Genomic DNA, 13,039 nt, shown 5'->3' on the forward strand with positions numbered 1-13,039 from the left:
ATGGATGAGACCTCAGAAAGATAATGTTTACAGTAAAAAAAAAAACAAAGGACATAACTTTGGGGAATGCCCCAAAATATGTTTCTGAGAGGCTCAGAAGAGCACTTAGAAAGCGGGGGTGGGGGTGGGGTGGGGGGGAAACTGATACCAGATGTCCGGTGGACAATATGAACTTGGAGTTGAAAACACAGACAGGAACTTGAGAAAGTCCCATTGCCCTCCTCTGAGAATTTTGCCAGTAAAAAGTGGAGGAGTGAGAAAAGCTCAGTTTCTCTTTTGAGACTTTTATGGAAGTTGGTGCTTCAGAGTCTCTTATTTCCTTTAAATGAATTCATGAAGAGGTAGGGACCAGTCATGTGATTAAGAGTTGGGCTCTTATATTTTTGTCCTGTGCTTGTCCCCAGAAGTGGGGATGGGTCCATTGGCTGCCTCTCTTCACAGCATGGTGTAGAAACAAGTGCACTCCATCTGTGGATCTGCAAGATTTATCTCAATTACAGAAAGTTAACAGGAATAGAGTGAGGAAAAACTTGGATGTTAACAGACAAGCCATAAGAGAAGAGGAAAGAAACTTGAGTTTCCCTTCCTCCAACTGGTGCATTTCACTGACCCTGTTTGCCTTCGGCCATTGGCAGATTCCCCTTTCCCTCTACCTTCAGCTCTACCATCAGTCAATACCAGGTAACAGAAATCCAAAATACCACATGCTCCCATGGGCCAAGCCCAGAAACAGATTCAGAGTTAGATTACAAAGAGGATTGGCAAAACTACTACCTGCAAGCCAAATTCCACCATTGCCTTCTCTGGGTAAAGATATGTTGATACCAGTCATACCCGATTTATCTACATATTATCTATAGCTGCTTCCTATGACAGGAAGAATTGAGTAGCTGCTGAAGACACCATTTGGCTCACAACATCTAGAATATCTACCATCTAGCTCTTTACAAAAAGGCTTGTGGAATTTGGGTCATCAGCCAACTAGCCAGTTGTATGCTCTTACTGTGAGCAGATGAGTCTTTCTCTTTCAACCTGAGCTAATTGTGGTTTAAAAAAAAAAAAAAAAGCACCAGGAATACTTTTTAGAAGTCGGAGTTTTCCATCAAGTGGCTTTGGCTGGATTCCAGATAGTTTCTATTCATTTAGCAGCAGAGCTTGACAAGGCACATGGTATAAAAACAATTCTCAGACCTCACTTTTGTTTCTGCTCAATCCCTTGTCCTTTTAGCCAGCACAATAAAAGTGCTTGGGTCAGCAGGGTCAAGCAGGATAACCAGAGAGAAATGTAAAAAACGAGATTATAGGCTGTGATTAGAGGCTGGGATGTGTGCTGAATCCCTTTTATCACGTGATCTAAACTAAGGCCACCATTTATCATAAAACAAACTGTCGGGCTCTCAGAGGCATGGAATAGATGACAACTGCATTTTGAAACATTTTGTTCAAGTAAATGAAGCACAGTCATTTTGGAAAATAGAAAAGCAAAGCTTTGAAACTGTTGAAAGCATTTTCACATTTTTTTTTTTTATCCCTGAGTGAATTGGGTTACTTTCGTTCTTCAGTGAGATGTGAAGTAGGGCTCTCTTACTAGTTTATAAACATCAAAGTCTTTTATTTGGGGGATGGATGCCTGGATGAAAGCCAATTAACAGAGCGTAAGTCCACCAACCTATTGTAAATTTACTTGATTAAAGTTAGGTAAGAGCAGTCCTTCCATGAGTGAGATATACCCTTGTAGGGTCCTGATGGCAGGGGTTAGAGGTGGGGGATTCCATATAGTCTTTTTGGAAAGTAGTTTGGCAATGTGCATTCAAATGTGTTAGAGATTATATCCTTTACTTCAGAGATCCCACTTTTATAAATCTGTCCTAAAGAAATAATCAGTGATATGGAAAGTATTTTTAAAAAAAACATTTATCTAAAATAGTCAAAAATTGAAAATAACTTAAATGCCTAACAATTAGATTCTGCTTAAAAAATTGTGTATGTTTATACAGTGGACTATCATGAAACCTTTAGGATTATGGTTTTGAAGAAAATATATTAATATGGAAAGATATTCATAATATAATAAGTAAAATGTAGAAGAGACAGATCTAATTTTGTATAGATATACACTTAAAAATACTTCAAAGAAAATAAATGAGAGTGTTAGCAGAGCCTACTTCTGAGAAATAAGAATCGCTTTTATATTTTTTCTTCATATTTTGGTGTTTGTACTTTCACGATAATGTGTCTTTTTATGGTTCTTTTTTGTTTTGCTTTGTTTTTAACCTGGAATTTGTTGGGCTTGTAAATCTATGAATAGAATTTTTCATTAATCCTGGCAAATTATCAGTTGTAATCTTTCAAATACTGTGTCTGCTCCCTTTCTCCTTCCTTTCTTGTATATTGATTACACATATGTGAAGTTTTCTCTCCCTACTAGTCTTCATGTCCCTGAACCTCTTTTTTTCATATATTTAATGCTACATTCTGGATAATTTCTTCAGCTATATTTTTTTAGTTCACCAATTCCCTTTTTTAGCTGTACGTCAAGTCTGAGTTTTAAATTTCAATTATTATTATTTAATCTCTATAACTTCTATTCAGCAATTATAATTTCTTGCTCTCTGCACATACTTTCAATCTTGTGTTTTAATTCTTTAAATATATTACATTCTGCATCTGATAATTCTCAAATCAGAACTTTTTGCAGGTCTGTTTCCCCTGTTTCTTGTTTCTGTTTATTTTCACCCATGGAGCCTCATTTCTTTGTGCAGGAAATGAGTTTTATCTGTGAGCTGTATAAGTAAAAAATGAATTTTCTTGTCTTCTTCCACAGCTGTTCATTGGAAAATTCTTTGTGGGCTTCTTCAAGATGAAAGATGAAGGTAATTCATCCAGAAAAGATTTACAGATTCCTCTCCCAGTTTGGAGACAACTTAAAGGCAACTAAGCTTGAAAGGGTTTGTTCATCTAGTGGTGTGAATTCAGTGAGCAAATCTGAGTGAGAATCAGCTTATAGTTATAAAACTTATCTATTTGCCAAGACTTGGGCAGCTCTACCTGAAACTCTCCTGCTCTTAACCACTTGGGCAAATAGTTCACAGGATCTTTAAAAAAATGAAAATATGCTCACTATTCAGCACAGCCATTGCATCTTGAGAACCAACAACATATGTCTCCACAAAGATTATACACAAACATTCATTTATTTCTGTCCAAACTGGAAAACGTATAATTGTATGTGTTAATTTGACTGGGCCATGGGGTACATTTGTTCAAACATTACTCTGGGTGTTTCTGTGAAGATGTTTGCTATAGGTTAGAGGCTGTTTGTTCACTGAAGGTTCTCATGTTGGACATTGGTGGTAATGATGGGAGGCAGAACTTTAAGAGGTGAGTATTTACCTTGGGCATTGTCCTCAGAAGGGATTAAGGTACTTCTTGTTGAACCCTGAGGTAGTTCTCTCTCTCTCTCTCTCTTTTTTAAATTTTAGTTAAAATTAAAATGTTTTAGCATATGATCTCTTCCTTCCATAGCTGCTTCTACGTCATGTTCCTACATACAATCCTGCCATGAGGACCACATCAGAGCCCAGCTGATGCCATGTCATTGAACCTCCAGAACTATGAACTAAATAAATATTTTTTTCCTTGTAAAGTTATTCAGCCTCAGATATTTCATTATAGTAATGGAAAAGTACTAATGTAGTGTTTTGGGATGAAACTAACATTTGACTAAATAAAGTAGATTGCCTTCACTAGTGTGAGTGGGCCCCATCCAATCAATTAAAAGCTTGACTAGTACAAAAAGCTCACCTTCCTCCCAGGAAAAGGGAATTTCTTCTATTCCACTGCCTTTTTTTTTTTTTTTGGTACCAGGAATTAAACTCAGGGGCACTTGACCACTGAGCCACATCCCCAGCCCATTTTTGTATTTTATTTAGAGACAGGGTCTTACTGAGATGTTTAGTGCCTCACCATTGCTGAAGCTGGCTATGAACTTGTGATCCTCTTGTCTCAGCCTCCCTAGTTGCTGGGATTACAGTGTGTGCCACTGTGTCCAGCTACTTCCCTGCCTTTCAGCTGGGTCATTGTTTTTTTCCTGACTTCAAACTCAAACTGAAATACAACAATTTCTGGTCCCAAGCCTACTGAAACTACAAAATTGGCTCTACTGGGCCTTCAGTTTGTTTCAGCCTCAATAAGATTATGAGCCAGTTCCTTTATGATAAATTTGTCCTTCCTTCCTTCATCTCTATCTCTCTGTCTCTCTTTCTTCCAGCTTAATGTCCTGTTGGTTCTTTTTCTCTGGAGAATTCTGACTGATACACTACACAAAAAATCATTAACAGGTGAATGAACAATGGGATTCTCAGCAGTTAAAAAGAGACAAACTACTAAAACTTGCGGCAACCGAGATGAATCTTGAAAACAGTGAAAAAAGACAGAATTCATAGAATGATCCAAATGGTAAACACATGAAATTCTAAAACATACTGATCTACAGTGTCAGAAAGTAGATTAGTTATTGCCTGCGGTTGTTGGTAAGGGAGAATTGATGCGAAGAAGCACAAGGGAAATTTTGGGATGATGGAAATGTTCTTGATTGTGGCAATGGCTACATAACACATTTGGCAAAAATAATATAAGTATAGTGGATTGAAAAACATAAAAGAATTACCCAGACTTGGCAAGTGAATGAGTTTCTCTAATAGCATGTTCTTTGATGTTCCGATCTGTGTCACATGAGGTTCAGGTGGTGCTATGGTTTCATATGGTTTGTCTGCTCTGAAACTCATATTGAGATTTAATTCCCATTATGAGAGACTCAGAGGACATTTAGGAGGTGATTAAGGCCCTGCCCTTTGAAATAGATTAATTAGTTTATGTGATTAATGGATTAATGATTTAATGGGTTATCCTGAGAGTGAGTTTTCTATAAAAACCAGCTTAGCTAAGTCTCTTACACATTCCCTGTCTCTTGCTATGGGAAGCCCTGACTGGACTCAGGATTCTGCCTCCAAGATGGCCATTACTAGATGCAACACTTTGATCTTGGTGTAGGACTATGAGCCAAAATAAACCTCATTGTTTTTATAATTTATTCAGTTTATGGTATTTTAGTTATTAGAAACAGAAAACAGACGAATGCATGCCGAGACATGGTCCAGACAAAATTGGTCCCAGCCTACCTGAAGCAAGGAGGGGAAAGAATGAGTGGTCTTCAATATGTCCTCTTTCCAGTTTTAGGCATCAATACCAACAGTCTCTATCCTCCCCCCTCCCCCCACTGCATAAAAGTATGGAACTGAGGTTAGAGGTGCTAAGTGGCTCACTCTGAAGGTGACAATGACAAGTCAGAGTTAAGGCTGGTATTAAGACTTGGGTATTATGATTTGGATCTGGAATGTCCCCCAAAGACTCATATATTGAAGGACTGGTCCCAGTGCAATATGTTCAGAGGTGGGAAAACCAGTCCATCACTTTTAAACTCCACCTCCCACAAAGTCTCAGAGCATGGACACAATGCAGTTAAATTCTTTTCCAGGATATAACATGGGTGAACTTTAATCATTCCATGAGATCAAAACCTCATCAGCTTGGTCTTTATTGTTTATAGGTTAGAAGGAAGAGGACAGTCATGGAGAAAAGAAAGGAATGAAGAAGTTGAGGACGAAAGAGTAGCAGGACTTCTGGCTGCATGGCTGCTGGATCCATCTTTGAAGAAGACAGTTCTCGTAAAACTTGTTTGCAGCAAGGGAAAAGAGATAGAGATGGCAGGATTCACATTTCTATTCCAAGAATGAGTAGGAATATATGTCCAAAGCAGTTCGGACAATTAAAAGGGTTTAACATCCGTACTAAGAATGATAATACTTTCTATGCCTGCATGTAATTTTTCTGACATCTAATAATTCAAAACAGAGAGAAGAATCATACTGAAGTAAAACAAAACAAAACAGAACAGAGAGTTGGCTATCTGAGAAGTGGCAGTGTCCAGTTTGAGGGACTACAGAAATGAAGATTGCCTCCCTCACTGCTTTTTGTGCTTGCTTTGGGGATGAGATAGGTAGAATAATGTCCCCTCCACCTCCAGAGATATCCAAATCCCAACCTGCAGAACTGTCAATATGTTGGGTTACTTAGCAAAGCAGTAATTAAGGTCTTTGATCAACTGAAATTAAGATAGGAAGATTACCAGTGTGCACCCAAGGTAATCACAAATGTTCTTCAAAATGATAAAGGGAGGCAGGATAGGAGGTTGAATGTATAATATGAGAAGGGCTCAGCCAGCCATTGCAGGTTTTCAAGATGGAAGAAGGACCACATGTCAAGGAATCCAGTGGCTTCTAGGAGCAAGAAAATCAACGAAGTGGATGCTTCCCTTGTTGGGTGTGTGGGAGACTCTCCACTGAAGTTAAGTTTCCTTCTTGCCAGAACATCATGGAATCCCTTACCCCTCTCCCTCCTCTCTGAAGAGCACCAAATTCAAAATTTTTCTCAACTAATCCCCACTGGACACAGTGTCCGCTTCACTGTTCCTGAGTCACCCTGCCAATCAGCACCCACCCCACGTCGCCCTTCTTAAGCCGAAGCTTGCAAGCTCTCAGCTCTCTGCCCTCTTCCTCTCTGCTCTCTGCCCTCTTCCTCTTCTTTCTCTCCCCTCTCTGCTCTCTTTCTCTTTCTCTTTCTCTCTGCCCTCCTCCTCCTCTCCTCTCTCTGCCTCTCCTTTCTTCCCCTTTGGGCAGCCCCCAATAAAATCTCTTGGTTGAATCTCTGTCTCGGGTGAGTCGCTTGCCTTTCATTCCTAGAGTCTCCAGAAGGAACCAGCCCTGCAGACACTAAGCAGCCCAGTGAGACTCAGTATGGGCTTCTAACCTCTAGAACTGTAAGATATATATTTGTATTGTTTTGTGTCACCAGGTGTGTTAGTCTGCTTTCCATTAAGTGACAAAAGAGCTGAGATAATCAACCTTTAAGGAGGAAAGGCTTATTTTGGATCACAGTTTCAGAGGTTTCAACCCATGGTCAATTGGCTCCATTGCCTTTGGGCCTGTGATGAGGTAGCACATTATAGTAGGAGTGCATGGTAGAGAAAAGCTGCTCACCTATGGCAACCAGGAAGCAAAGAGAAACAGACAGTAGGAAGTTGGGGTCCCAATATTCCCTTCAAGGGCATGAAACCAATGACCTAAGTGCCTTTCAGTAAGCCCCACCTCCTAAAGCTTCTACCACTTCCCAATAATGCCATGGGCTGGGGCCACACCTTTAAACATTTAGGTCTTTGGGGGACACTCAAGATCCAACCCATTGCACTAAATGTGTAGTGATTTGTAACAGCAGCAACAGAAAACTCATACAGATGACCATTCTGTCTTCCCCTGCCATTCCATTTCACTTTCTCTTTATTATGGTAGGACTATTGCCAAGCAACAGCTGGATATTCTAGTCACCACTTTTTTTTTATAGGTGATTTGTTTATTTCTATGAACACTTGATTCTACAATACAGTTCACAGAATAAATAGAGGCACACAGTTATAATTTCCACCACAGTCTGCTGTTGAGGGAGATTCGGTGTGAGGATGGGAGCTGGGGGTGTGTCTGGGTCCTGCAGTAACTGGAGGCCTCATGATGAACTGTACAGGGATTCCACCTGCCAAAATCTGACCAAGGCCTGAAGATCAAGGCTCTTGGTGGGAGAGTCATAGCAAGCCAAATGCGAGGAACAGCCAATGCTTTTAATTCACCGCAGTCCCAGGGTGGGTGTGAGTCTACCTACACCCAGGGTGTAGGTGAGTCTGATCTACTACCTACAGGGAAACAACTGCCTCGATGCAGGCCTTCCCCAGCACTCAGTCCACTCCCCAGGAAGGCCTCGAGGCTGGATATATCTGCCCCTTAACCTGGAGTGAGTAACGAATACAACTTTCAAGGTTACTATTACATCAGTTTCTTTCTTGACTATGCCACAAAGGGATTCAGTCTGATAGACTCTAAGGACAGAGAGACACAAATGGAGATTGGATTATATGCCCTAACTCAGGTAAGGAACATGACTTGTAAAGTCAAGAAAGAAGAAAACAACACTCTTACCAGATCCTTCACAGGGGAAATAAGCAGACACAAAGACTAGTCTGATCAGACAAAGTGGGAGCCTGGAGCCAGGATTCAAACTGCACTGAATGAGGGGCTCATGTACAGAGAAGCTCTGGCCCGACTTTCACAGGGTCACTGTACTGTCTATCTTGTTCCTCATTTTGCCAGGGCAGCACACAGCATTGGCCCTAAGTGGGGGCTAGGGTCATGTGCCCCAAACATAGGCAGAATGAGGAGATTCTGAATCACTTGGCAGTAAATGGAGTGAAGGCCGCAGCCAGTCTGTACTGGGTAACCCCAGGTCTCAGGAAAGGACATGTTGACAAGTAAGAAAACACAGCTCCTGTCTTCAGCAAATAAGCATCAGGAAAAGACAGAACTGCTAACCACTGCGGGGTCTTTGGGCCAAAATCCTTAGCACTTTCTGTGATCAAATTGCTGATTGGCAGGTGACGGGGGCACATCACAGGCTTCGGCTCTGTGGTTATCCTCATCTCATCTGAGATCTGGTTTATTCTGTTCATCTCAGGTGGTCATGGGCTTTACTGACACTATTCCAGCTGTGCCCACTGCCCCTTCAAGCAGTGAGTTTTCTGGCAGACTTGGAGGCACTCTGGCCCGCTGAACCACCGTAGAACACTTCTCCCACCATAGCAGCTTATTGTTCTTAAATAGACCTTTGTTGCCGGGTATTCCATGAGAACCATCAGGAAAAGTCAGCAGCCCAAAACCATCTACTCTGCCATTCTTAAATTCCCCCTCAAAGGTCATGTTGTCATGCCGAATGAAGACTCCGACGCCATTAAACTTGCCCTGGGCAAACTCCCCCTCATACCTTGAACCATCTGAAAAGGTCAGTACCCCAAAGCCATTAAAGAACCCATTCTCAAAATGACCCAGATAGGTGCCACCATCTGCAAACAGCAGTTGACCAAAACCATGCCTGCGGCCCTCCTTCCACTTGCCACGATATTCCTCCCCACTGGAGTAGGTGAAAGAACCTTTTGTCAGGGTCATGGTGACAGCTTACAGTAGAAAAAGATGAAACCTGGGTTTGCTCTCCAGCCCCGCAGGTTCTTCTGTTCACACAGTCTGTCATTCCCTCCAGACGCAGCCCCTCATGCTCTGACCACTAACCCGGGTGCTGCGCGCTCTCCCGAGACTCAACGAGTGGTCTAAACTCAAGTGCTGGGCTTGGTACCCTCCCCAGGCAGCCGCCCTCAGGTCAGGGCATCAGGATGAAGCCGCGCTGCCCAGCCCAGGTCATCTGCTTGGCTCCTCTGTCCCTACCTGGCTGACCATTCTCTCGCGGCCCCCTCTCACCGGTGCTGCCAGCCGAAAGGGGCTTGGCCTTTCGGGACTACTGTCACTTCGGTGGCTGAGACCTCTAGTCACCACTTTTGACCTTTTGCCACCTGTAGATTCTTAAAACCTGAGCAGTTCTGGACTCAGCTCTGACCCAAAGGCTTGTCTGCCATGGAGTAGATCCAGAGGTGCCACTCTGTCCAGATCGTTAGAGCCAACTTGGAGACAGTCTTATTAAAGAGATTGTGTCGACAGAGGGAGCCTGGCTTGTGGTGCTTGAAGGTCTTTAAGAAAAATAATGCACAAGCACAAATATAAAATTAAGAATAAAGATAAATATTTATTTGGAAATTAATTTAGTGAGGAGTGATAATGATTTAAGATGCCTCTGGTACTCCACCTGCAGGAAGGGAAGTGTGATTGGGTGCCGCAGTCTGGCTGGGCACAAATCAAGAGCCACTGAAGCAGGAACAAACTTTATTTCTGAACTCCACCAGCACACTTCACACACGCTCCGGGAACTCTCCCAAACTCTAGGCGGCTCCTCCAGGAACCACCAACTGGAAATCCCTCCTCCAGCACTTCCCCAACCAATGGGAACTCTCCGGAATCCCCGCCAGAACTCCAAAGTAGCAGGCCGAGGTGGACAGCAGGGGTCTAATATTACAATTGAATACACAGCTTAACATAACCATTATCATCTCAATGGCTTGCTGGCGTCACCTCTCAACCACTCCGTTCTGGCAAAAATGCCATGCGTCATTCTGACTGGGCTATGGCTCTCAGCAATTGGGGAGTCAAGTGAAAAATTTGAGCTGAACCCATTGCTGTTAAGTATTTTTATTTTTTTGAAAAATTTTAAAAAAACATCTGACTGTTGAATATATTGCTACCGCCCCCTTGAAGGCCTGGAAAGAGCCCAGGTAAGTGAGATACTTGAAACTCAAGCTTATTAGCTTTCAGGTAAACCCTTCTATGAGAGGACAGAAGGGAAGTGGGTGGGAGGCAGAGGTACCATGGACATTGCCAATCATAATAGACAATCCTTTGGTGGGTAGAGTTGAAAAAAAACTTTCTCATATCTGTAAGTGACTCCTCAGTACCCACAGGTTTGGTTCCAGGAAACTCCCTCCCCATGACACCAAATTTTCAGGATGCTCAAGTCCCTTGTATCAAATAGTATAGTATTTATAGAACCTATGCACATCCTTCGGTATATGATAAATCATTTCTAGGTGACTTGTAATGTTTAGTGAAATGTAAATGCTATGGATATAGTTGTTCTATTGTATTGTTTGGGAAATAATGACAAGAAAAAAGTTTGTACATGTTTAGTATAGATGTAATTTTTGGAAGTGGGTTTTCAAGCAAAAACAAATTTAAGCAGGAGATGTGCAATGATAAAAATTCCATGTCAATGTGAATATCAACACATCTCTTCTTCAATAGGCCCAGAGCCCTGAGGTTGACTTTCTTAAGAATAGCCAATAGTGTTTGGAGTCTGTCACCCTGCTTACTTCTCTTGAAAATGGGGACATCATAACTTGGTTGAGCTGGAGGTTCAAGGTCCTATTTAGGTTGTAACAATATCCATGCACTAATCTCACACTCTTGTCCAACAGACACTCTCTCCAGACGACTCCTTGTCACTTAATATTTTTATTATCAATGTATCACTAGGACTCCTGGAGGCAAGGGGTTCTAAAGTATAACATCGAAGAATGAACATGGGTCTGGGGATGTAGCTCAGTGGTAGAGTACTCAGTACTACAAAAAAAAAAAAAAAAAAGAAAAAAGAATGAACATTTCACCAGAAGGCCAGACCTTAGAGGGGGCAGCAAAGCACAAATCCCATGACACCAGTTGGCCTGGAGGTACATTTCCCTAGAGAGAGGCCACTGTAATTCCATTGCTTTGAGGACTCAGGCTCAAGGTTGTCAAGCCTTTTGTCTTTCAAGAGTAGGGTAAATCTTTTTTTTTTCCTTTTTGTGATGCTGGGGATTGAACTCAGAGCCTTGTGCATTCGAGGCAAGCACTCTACCAACTGAGCCATACAAATAACCCAATCAATAAATGGGCCAAGGACCTGAACAGACACTTCTCAGAAGATGATATATAATCAATCAACAAATATATGAAAAAATGTTCATTATCGCTAGCAATTGGAGAAATGCAAATCAAAACTACTCTAAGATTTCATCTCACTCCAGTCAAAATGGCAGCTATTATGAAGACAAATAACAATAAGTGTTGGTGAGGAAGTGGGGAAAAAGGTACACTCATACACTGCTGGTGGGACTGCAAATTGGTGCAGCCAATATGGAAAGCAGTATGGAGATTTCTTGGAAAATTGGGAATGGAACCACCATTTGACCCAGCTGTCCCTCTTCTTGGTCTATACCCAAAGGATTTAAAAACAGCATATACAGGGACACAGCCACATCAATGTTTATAGCAGCACAATTCACAATAGCTAAACTGTGGAACCAACATAGATGCCCTTTAGTAGATGAATGGATAAAAAAATGTGGCATATATGCACAATAGAATATTACTCATCACTAAAAGAGAATAAAATCATGGCATTTGCAGGTAAATGAATGGAGTTAGAGAAGATAATGCTAAGCGAAATTAGCCAATCCCAAAAAACCAAATGCCAAATGTTTTCTCTGATATGAGGAGGCTGATTCATAGTGGTGTAGGGAGGGGGAGCATGGGAGAAATAGATAAACTCTAGGTAGGGCAGAGGTATGGGAGGGGAAGAGAGGGGGCATAGGGTTAGAAATGATGGTGGAATGTGATGGACATTATTATTCAAAGTACATGTATGAAGACACGAATTGGTGTGAATATACTGTGTATACAACCAGAGATATGAAAAATTGTGCTCTATACATGTAATAAGAATTGTAATGCATTCCGCTGTCATATATAAATTTTAAAAAAATTAATTAAAAAAATGAGTAGGGTAAATCCAGGGCTGGAGCTGTGGCTCAGTGGTAGAGTGCTTGCCTAGCATGTGAAGCACTGGGTTCGATTCTCAGCACTCCATATAAGTAAATAAAATAAAGGTCTATTGACAACTAAACAATATTAAAAAAAGAAAGAAAGAAAAAAATTTGCTTAAAAAAAAAAGAGTTGGGTAAATTCTCAGACCTTGAGAAATCTGTGTTCTCTGGGGTCCTGGCAGCAATATTTCATTGAATTACTAAAGCAGAATTCAATAGAGAGATTTTTTTTTTCAGACAGGTATCCATATGTTACCCAGGCTCAGAGAGGTCATCTTAGGCATATAGCTGTCCTTTCCTTCCTTTCAGCAGTCACTTATGTTGATGGTGGCAGGGAAGCAATTGTGGTGCTGACAGAGCTGAGAGTTGTCTCTGGAATGGAGATCTCCACTAATATACAGGTAAGTACTCTGTTCTGAGGGGCATCCTACAGCTATGGCTAAGCCTTAGGAAGACTGCAATGCTGACCAACAACCCAACTTCTAACATAGTGCACCCCAGCAAGAACCACCCAGGGAAGCGCCTCCATTCTCATGAAAATGATATGGGATAATACATATTCATTATGATTGAAAGGCACTAAGTTTTAAGTAACTAGTTATGCAGCAATAGATAACCATAAACCATGGAAAAGTCAAC

At 41.4% G+C, this 13,039-nt stretch overlaps 1 pseudogene; it reads right to left on the reverse strand.

Moving 5' to 3' along the window:
- Positions 1 to 8,664: 8,664 nt before the first annotated feature.
- LOC124094391 (MORN repeat-containing protein 4-like) lies at positions 8,665 to 9,169 on the reverse strand (annotated as a pseudogene).
- Positions 9,170 to 13,039: the final 3,870 nt, after the last annotated feature.

This window comes from Marmota monax, unplaced genomic scaffold (genome assembly GCF_021218885.2).
Source record: "Marmota monax isolate L192 unplaced genomic scaffold, Marmota_monax_Labrador192_F-V1.1 WCK01_AAM20220418_F8-fsc00043, whole genome shotgun sequence".
Classification (NCBI taxonomy): Eukaryota; Metazoa; Chordata; class Mammalia; order Rodentia; family Sciuridae; genus Marmota; species Marmota monax.